Genomic DNA, 10,276 nt, shown 5'->3' on the forward strand with positions numbered 1-10,276 from the left:
AATATGATAGGATAAGTTTTGGAGGTTAATTAATGATTTGTTAATATATTATAAGAATAATATATTAATTGAGAAATAATATTATTTAATTAGTATTGATTAGAAATTAATTTGGAAATACTTTAGTGATCAAAAGAAAATGATTAAAAGAACGAGGACTGCTTATGTAAATCAGTAATAGTTGTTTGGGATAATGGATCTTATTGGTATAAGATGGACGAAAATCTATGGGGAGCCCATAGAGGTTTCGTCCAAGGCTTGCTATATGGGGGTCCATATGTTGCTTAGGGCCTAAGCAAGGGAAATTAGGGTTTCCAGCTAGAAAACCTTAGCAGCTGAGCTATATAAGGAACCCTTAGGTTACAGTTTTCGGTTATGCATTCTTAGAGAACCCTTTGGCCGAAAATTGTGAAGCTCCACAACGTTTCTCCTTCTTCCTCATTGCTAGTGGTGTTTTTGACTCCATTAGAGGTTCAAGAATTGAGGCACTAAGCTCTTGAAGGTCAAGATCAAGCAATCAACAAGAAATGTATTCTTCCAACTCTTGTTTATTCATTGAACCCGAAAATATGTATGCTAGATTAGGGTTTTGCTTTGGAAAATTATTATGCATGTATAACTTGGGAAAAACCTAGATCCAAAGCAATTAGGGTTCCATGTGTACCATGAATATTGTAATGCTCATAACCCATTAATACTTTCTTGCTTCGGCTGATTGTACACATCACATCCTTCATTATTTACTTTTGAAAACAATTTTGAAAATCAGTTTAAAACTTTTGTAGTTCCCTAGCTTGAGTCTGGATTCACATAAATGTTCATCCAATTCTCTAAAACCAAGGCTCCGATACCAGCTTGTAAGACTCCAAAAATCACAAAAAATTTAAAATTTTCATAACCAACAATGAATCAATATTGTCTACAAAAAAGTCATTGTTTCAAAAAAAAAATATTTCAAATCAGAGTTTTCCCAAGACCTGGTGACATAAAACAGGAAGTTGTGTACGATCACATCTTTGCCTTCCCACGGTCCTCAGAAGTACCTGAAACCATAAACTAAAACTGTAATCAAAATCTTAGTGAGTTCCCCCAAAGTAACAACACACCACATAACAAACAAGCATACAAATATGAGCAAGCAGCCTAATTGGACCGCCTCGCAGGGCCTACAACCTATCTAAACCTATCTACGAGCCTTCGACATGACTGGACCGCCTCGCAAGGCCTACAACCTATCCAGACCGCTCCACAGGCCGCCGGCCTAAATGGGACGCCTCACAGGGCCTACAAGCTATTTGGTGGTCCCAATATGTCTTAGCCTATAGTGCAAAACAAAACCACCTCAACCCAACACAACATGTCGACATATCCAACAAATAAACATAAATAGTGAGCCAGCAAATAAAGATAATCATACAAATCTACTGAATAGCTACAAACTATCATATCATTATCCTGACCAACATAAGTAATCTAATTGGCGTACATTGGTGCCTACGACCCATGGGTACAGTGAGGAAAATTCAAATCTTAGTCTGAATGCAGGCTGAATAAATCTCAGTCCCCAGAATCGGCTCAACGATCACCTAACCAAAACCAAGGAAATAATCTCAATTAATCATCTCAAAATACCTAAAATACCCTTAGGTCAACTTGGTCAAAACTCTGGTAAAATGTCAAGGTCAACGAGTCAAATCGGTCCACTCAGCTGAGTACATGGGGCGTACTCAACTCCTATGTTGAGCATACTCAGGCTTTGACTGGAGTCGGACGGTTGACCTTATATGTGTGGCATACTCTGGGTTACGCACGACCTATGCACAAAATCCTTTTTCATCAATAAGAGCATAATGCATTAAGCTTTCACGTCTAAATTTCAGAGCCATTGCCAAAATACCACTAAGAGTCCTAAAGTTTCCAACTTGATGACTTTGCATGCCCATTAGTGCATAATAAATAAAATCCCAACTTCTTAACACCTTAAGACCTTTTAGAGCATGCGTTGGGAAGAACTAAGCATCAAGACCACATTTTTATGACTCAAGACCCCTCATTGGGTCTGAAAGGACGAGTTATTTGATTAAGAGCATGCCATGCTTAAGAATCATCATAGTTTGGGCCAAAAATGCCCTAAATGAATAATTGGCTAGATCTATAAGATAAATGATCAAGCTTGGAGCTTTTACCTCCCGGGGGTTGCTAGCAAGGAGAGAATCCCAGATCCAAGTTGCTTTCAAGCTTTAAAGTCTTCCTACCACCTTCTTCTTCTTCTTCTTCTTATTCTTCTTCAAGAATACCACCAAAACACAAAAATAAGCTCATGAAGGACATATATGACATTTTCATGTTAAAGAAGGGCATATATGATATTTTAAAATTTTATGAAGGATAAATATGATATTTAGACATTAATTTGGACAAATATGATTTTTTGATGTTTAATAATGACATATATGAAATGGTAACTAAAATGTAAATATTTAAATATTAGTATGGCGTGATTTATTATTAAATGTAAGCTCTAAAATAGAAAACAACTATAAAATGATTAAAATAATGACCTTTATTAACTGGTTGAAAAGTTTTCCTGAAAAAACTCTTGTCTCTATTTATATATAGTTTTAAAAAACTTTTAGAAATACCGAATAAACTACCATTAAAGATGTCCTAAGCAAGTTACTGTCTAATTATTCAAAATAATATATATATATATATATATATATATATATATATATATATATATATATATATATATATATATATATATCAAGGTTGTAAAAAATGCTAGACGTTTGCTAGTCGGTAGACTGGGATTAAGGGTTTAATCGGTTGAGCGGGGATTAATCGGAAACCATTAATTGTTAATTTGTTAAATTTTAAAAAATTAAATATGACTAATATCATAACAGAGTTCGTACTTACCACTAATATCATAAGAAAATCAATTAACATGATTAATATAATTCTAATCATTTCTTAAATAGGTTCTATTGAGATAGAACTTCTTCAAGTGTTAAAATTTCATCTTTTTCTACCGATTCACTCGTTTTCTAGGCATGGAATAATCGGTAGGCGCCCTCTAATCGGTCGGCTAGCGCCTAAGGATTAATCGGAGATTACGGGACCTAGTCGGGATTTTTACAACATATATATATATATATATATATATATATATATATATATATATATATATATATATATATATATATGTTTTGTTGTTGACTTAATATAAAAGGAATTACTTAACAGAGAAAGTCAAGGAAATAAGGCTCCTCCAATATGAGTGTTTATTTTTAACTTAATGCAAAAAGATTGACATTATAGAAAAGGTCTAATTTAATTCCTAGCATTTTACAAATTTCTTTTCGTTTATTTTTTCCTTCAATCCTTCCATATGCATGGTTTGAGGATTCAGTTGAAATTTTAATTTAATTTAATTTTTTAGAAGAGATAAAGTTTTCAAATTAAAAAGGTTAGCAAAACCCTAACAAAAAATTAGAAAGGAATGGTCAATTTGTCCAATAAAAAATATACAAATATATCTCATTTAACTAATAACTAATAGGAATATATTTCATATAACGTATAGGATTGATCTTTTGTCATGTTATTCTACGCATGACTCCATTTTTGCTAGGAAATATACACCACACGATCACACCACTTAAAAAGGAAAAAAGAATAAAGAAAAGTTGATTGTTTCTTTTTCTTAGCCGACGTTGGAAAATGTTGAGAGGGTAAAATGGCTTAACATCACATGAAAGCAAAACAATTTTCACATGTTATAACATATGTTAAGGGACGTCAAGTAAGCATAACGTAATTGACGTTCAAACCATACCGCATAACCTAAATGATATTTGGTGCCTTTGCACTTGTAATTGATGTTCACAAACGATTTACGTAGTTAACTCGATGAATATCGTAAATGAAACAATCATTTTGCGTAATTTACATAATGCATGTCCCAAATGAAAGAAACGTTTTTCGTAATTACGCAATGGATATCCTAAAGAACATATTACTGAAATGGTCCTTATGGTTTACAAAAAATTCATGATTGGTCCCTATGTTATTATTTGCACTCGTACGGACCCTAGGGTTTGGTTTTATTTCGTTTATTTTATGGAACCATGGTGTTTTCAGATCAGTGGTGTCTTGTAATTTCATGTCACCTCTTGGTGGTTTCCGGTGGCGTCTGACATTTGGTGTTTTCCGGTAGTGTTTGGTGTTTTCGAGTGACGTCTAGTGTTTTAATACATGGAGTTTATATATGATTTTTTTCTTCTTCAATTCAAACTTTATTCGACTAGGCTGCCACTTGGTTTCAAAATATTTTTTCTTCATAATTCTAATTAATATGTATATAATGTTATAAGTTTTTCTATTTAAGTTACAAAATTTTGATTAAACTAGAAGGGTGCATGTAGAAAAAACTTCATGTGACATCCATACCTTCATCGAAATATTTACAAAAAGATTGATATTCAGGCATTCCAAATTTACAACCATAAATCACATGTGCAACTTGAAGGGTATAAAATCCATACAAGCTATCTTCATGTAACTCATTTTGTCATTTTACTAATCATCATGTATCTGGAAAAAAAACATGGAAATTGGAGCAGACTATATCGTAATGGAATGTAAAATACACAAGAAATAAGTCAATCAGTCAATCGACTACCACTTTAACACTTGTATTCCCTTAAAGTGTCGAGCCTCCCAAATTCCATGAATATATCTAATAATTGCTCTAGGTTTTTTTATGCACTCTGCTAAGTTTGCAACATTAAGAAAATAGACTTCTTTAAATTCTGATAGAAATTGCGTTCAAATTAAGAGGACAAAGAAGAAAAGATTTCATGTGATTATGTATATTTATAAACAATATAAACATAAAGAGTGGGTGCCAAATGCATATGGTTTATGAGTAAAGCAAAATCATACTAGTATATGGATGTTGAAAAGATAAAACCTATGTTGTTTGTTTTTTTTTATAGGAGTGACTTGCATAAGCACAAACATTAATGCATGAAATTAGGGCTGAAAAAGGTGAAGCGCTTACATTAAGATAACATTAACCCAATTTGACATATATTGCCCCACCTTCATCCCTTGTGAAATCGGGATCTCAAGGTGTAATATCATCAAATGCAGGTTCAGTTACAATTTCAATTTCTATACAAAAAAAGTAAAAATATGAACTTTAATACAATTTCAAAAAAGAAAGACCGAAAAGAAAAACATGCAAAAACAAAATATTCTAAATGAAACAAACAATTTTCGTAATTTAATCGACATATATCCTGAATGAAATAAATGATTTTCATAATTTACATAATGCATATCCTAAATGAAACAAACAATTTTCGTAATTTACTCGATGCATATCTTAAATGAAACAAACGATTTTTGTAATTTACTCGACGCATATCCTAAATGAAACAACAATTTTCGTAATTTACATAATGCATATCCTAAATGAATCAAACGATTTTGTAATGTACATAATCTATATCCTAAATGAAACAAATGGTTTTTGTAATTTACTCTATGCATATCCAAAATGAAACAAACAATTTTCTTAATGTACATAATGCATATCCTCAACGAAACAAACGATTTTTGTAATTTACATAATGGATATCCTAAATGAAACAAACAATTTTTGTAATCGACATAATGAGTATCCTAAATGACACAATCGGTTTTCATAATTTACTCGCTGCATATCCTAAATGCAAAGTTGTGAAAATCGTTCGACGATAGCTGATGGTCGACCGGTAAACGATTAATTGAAGTAGGTGGGGATTAGTCGGAGGAGATTAATTGGGGACCCTAAATTATTAATAAAATTATTTAAAAAATTAATATATCCTAAAAAAAATAAGTATTTGAAAATTTAAAATTTTTAAAATTTGAAAATTTGAATATTTTAGAATAATATTTTAAAATTTGAAAACTTAAAAATATGAAATTTTAATATTTTAAAGTATTGTTTGAAAATTAAAAATTTTGAATTTTTTTAAATATTTCCCACCTATTACCGCTAAGGAGTGCCAACGACCGCCGAGCCCGATTTTGACTAATTTCCGCCAAGCATCCTAATCGTAATCGGTTCAAGGCCGCCTAGCGATTAATTATTTTTTATTTAATTTTTGTTTAGAAAATTATTTAATAAAAAATCCATGTGGGCCCACCACCAAAACCTACTCCCTTTAGACTACCTTCATTGGCAACAAACCCAACCCAAATATTTATTAAAAAATTATTTTATCTATCTTCCACATACACAACGTAACTGACCATGAACTTTTATTCACATTAGTAACCCAACCCAATCCTCTATTTTATTTTTAAAAAATTAACAAAAAATATATCAACATTATACTCATTTTGTAGAGAATTTTATTTTATGTTTTTTATTATATTTTATTTAATTCTAAAAGTAATATCAAGTCAATTTTTTTATCAAATAAATGAGATATAAAAAAGAAAAAGAAGAGAGAAAGATGGTGAACTATGGTGAGCTAGGTTGTGAGGGCAATCTGCTCACTCAATTTCTATTCTTTTTAATTTACTTTTTTTAATTTTTTGGGTGGCCCATAGTGAGCTGCTCACCAATGGGGATGGTCTTACGTCCTTCGACCTTCTTCATTGTCAGCTGCATCCATGCTACCTCCTCCTTCGCCACTGTGACTTGCATCCCATCCTTTATCCCTCGTTCATCTTCAACATCGAGTTGCATCTTCTTCCTTCCTTTCCTTTCTACTGCCTCTTTATTTCTTGCTCAGATGTGACAGGCGAAGCATTACCGGAATCCACCATTACCGGACCATCAAATGCCCTTAAACCCCATACTGTCGATCATTTCTAAAGCCACCATTGTGAAATCAAAACCATGCATCGTGGTTTCTGGTGGTTGTGACGCTGAAAAGATCTCTCGGCTCATTACCGTTAGCCAATGAAAGTCCAGCCACCACCGTCATTGCTTTAGTCCTTGTCCACCTTCATCGGATCCTAAATCCCTTTACCGTTACCGTCCATCATGAGAAAGAAAAAGAAAATGAGAGAAGAAAGAGACTAGAGGCGGCTAGGGTTTGGTGGTTCGAGCATCGTTGCATCATGAGAAAGAAATGAGAATTAGATATGAAAGCCAGATCCATGGAGGTCACCGTCATCTGGTTCCAGCTTCTCTCCACTCCCCTTTTTTTTCTCGTCTCTCATCTATTAACGAAATAAATGTTGAAAATATTTTTTTGGGATTTTTTTTTGGATTTGATGGCTTAAGGTGTACAATCTAGAACATTAAGTTCATCAATTGGGTTGTAATTTAGAATTTGTGTGTTATTTTATGATTTCTATTTCATCTTATTTTCTTTTTTTGAGATTTCAGCTTCATCAAATATTGGTTTTAGTTTTGTGTTTTTTTCATAAAGTTGACAGTAGTTATAAGCTTGGTTATGGATCTTTCCAGAAACACCAAGGAGGTGGGCAAGCGGGAAGGCGTCGTTTTGGTCGGAGAAGGAGGATAAAAATGAAACGGAGTTATGGATGGTTCGCCGGAGAAACCAAATTTGTGGGTTATTTACTAGAGAAGAAGAGGGTGGAGGGTGGAGGTTGAGGTGGGTAGAGTAGGAATGAGGTGGTGGGACCCATCAAATTTTAATACTTAATTGATACCTTTTTTAACATTTAATTAATAATTTTTATTTAATCGATAATTTAAAAAATATAAAAGAAATCAGTAGGGGTAAATCCATTTTTTTACACAGGATAAGGACCAAACATGCAACAAAATATAAGATAGGGATCGTCCAAGTTAAAAAAAAGGTTGTTAGGGACAAAACACGCAGATTACCCTAAACTATAGGGATCATCCGTGTTATTTACCTTTTACTTGATGCATATCCTAAATGAAACAAACGATTATCATAACTTACTCGATCTATATCCTAAATGAAATAAACGATTTTCGTAATTTACATAAGGCATATCCTAAATAAACACAAACAGTTTTCGTAATTTATTCGATGCGTATCCTAAAGTAAAAGTTACTGAAAATGGTCCATGTGGTTTGCAAAATTTTCTTTTTCGGTCCCTATGTTTTCGTTTGCACTCGAACCGTCCATGGGTTTTTGTTTTATTTTGTTTTTCATCCCCTCGCAGAGATGAAAATACCATATTGTCCTTTGACTTTATCTTTTCTAATTTTTTTATTATCTATTTATTATTAATGAATATAAAAGATTAAATAAAATTAAAATGGAACCCATCCAAAACCCTACACCCCACACTTCTCATGTACTTCTCTCTCATTTTAATTCACCACCACTTTCGAAACCCTCCCACCGGAAGCTTCATCAGACCGATAATAAACAATCACCACCACCACATCGTTGTCTCTTACCTTTCCAAAAACACCTCTTGTGTTTTTTCCGGTAGTGTTTGGTGTTTTCCGGTAGGGTAGTGTTTGGTGTTTTCCGGCAGAGTCTGGTAGTTAGCATTGCAGATGAACTCAAATGAGAGAGAAGGGCATGAGGGGTGTAGGGTTTTGGGTGGGTCCAATTTCAAGTTTATTTAATAATAAACTAATAATATAAAAATGAAAATATAAATATAAAGGACAATATAGTCTTTTTTTAGCACTATGAGGGATGAAAAACACAATAAAATTAAAACTTAGGAACCTTCCAAGTGCAAAAGAAAACATAGGAACCAAATGTGAAATTTTAGCAAAGGACAAGGAGCATTTCAGTAAATTGTTCTCTCCATTCGCACTCTATCAAAGTATCACCTATAAATATAAGCACCCCGTATCATCTTAACGTATTCACGTCACAGTTGCCTCGTCGGAATTTCGAGAAGATGGATCCTATCGAATCAGAAGCCAACCTCCGTTCACAATTCCTTGAAGTTCTCCGTAGTCGCCATTCTCCTGTAGGCAAGCTGCTTTCATAGATTTGGTCAATTTTTATGTTTATTTGTTGCGAATACTTGGGCTCATATCATACTCTCCTCTACTCTCATACAACCCTGTGAGTTCTTTGCCTAAAATAATTAAGCAATATAGAAAAAGGAGTAGTTCTGGGACAGATATTGCTGCTAGACTGCTAGTAGCAGTAGATTTCTTTTGAGCTAATTAAGATAGTGGCTATGGAGATCACAGATAATTGTGTCCGTTTTATGTATCTAGATTTGTTTATAAATATCGACAACTTCCTCAATCTTGTAAGAGTAGTATAAGGTCAGTTGCTTTCATTATAAAATAACTCATTTGATTGTCCAAAGTCAAAGTGCAAAACTTGTCTGAATACATGTAGTTTCTATTGTAACACCCTGTTTCTTTGTTTTCCATTAATTGTTCTCTAGAAAAAATAATTGAGAAGGAAAAACTGAGTTGTGTATATTTGTAAAAAGATAGGACTTAACTGGAAAAGCCTCATTTCCGTAACCTTTTCAATCAAGCTTTTCTCTTGCATCAACTCAAAAAAAAAAAAAAAAAAAAAAAAAGAAGAAGATAAAACATAACCACCTTACCAGATTAAGTCGTGGCCCCATTAGGTAACAAAGAAACAACACCAAACTTTGTTCGTTATCTCTCATTGTCTTGTTAGGAGAGGAATTAAGTTTAACTTATCAATAACAACGTACTTTACTAACAAAGAATATTACTATGTTGATATTATAGGTAAAAAATAGAGTAGATTGTCTATATTGGTAAACAACAGTAAAGAGTAATGTTATATGATGTAATATTGTGTTGTATATGATGTAATTATGTGTTTTATTACGAATGAAATTTAGGTGATAGTCGAACCAGGAATTGGACATGAAGTGACGTTATCAATGCTTAAAGAAGCGAGTGATTGGTTTGACAAGTTTCTCAAACCGTAGAAATTTCTCATGCATGTTTATGTATGATACCTTTAGGCCCTCTGCTGAATATTGTTCTATATCTAAAGAGCATGTGTATATCACATAAATACAGCTTTGGCATTGTTATTTGTATTAAACACATGAAGAAACCTTACAATAAATAAAACTTATTCCAAAATTTATTTTGTATTTTTTTTTATTATAAAGGTGAGGGTAATTTAACTATGTGTCTCAAGATTTGTGTTGTAAATTTGAAAGACATAGTTGTTGGTTATTCGGAAGTGGCAAACATTCTAAAAACTATACTTTGTGATTTGTCATTTAGAAGTTATATCCTTATATGTGTGATTTATCATTCTTCGAATTGTGGGTTTGTACATTCTTAATAACCATA

General features: G+C 32.7%; 1 long non-coding RNA gene across 1 annotated transcript; it reads left to right on the plus strand.

Moving 5' to 3' along the window:
• Positions 1–8,843: 8,843 nt before the first annotated feature.
• On the plus strand, positions 8,844–10,060 carry LOC145071406 (uncharacterized). Its single transcript, XR_013690442.1, has 2 exons — positions 8,844–8,947; positions 9,811–10,060. It is a non-coding gene; the product is annotated as an uncharacterized LOC145071406 (long non-coding RNA).
• Positions 10,061–10,276: the final 216 nt, after the last annotated feature.

This window comes from Lactuca serriola, chromosome 8 (genome assembly GCF_051521515.1).
Source record: "Lactuca serriola cultivar US96UC23 chromosome 8, Lser_US96UC23_V15, whole genome shotgun sequence".
In the NCBI taxonomy this organism is placed as follows: domain Eukaryota; kingdom Viridiplantae; phylum Streptophyta; class Magnoliopsida; order Asterales; family Asteraceae; genus Lactuca; species Lactuca serriola.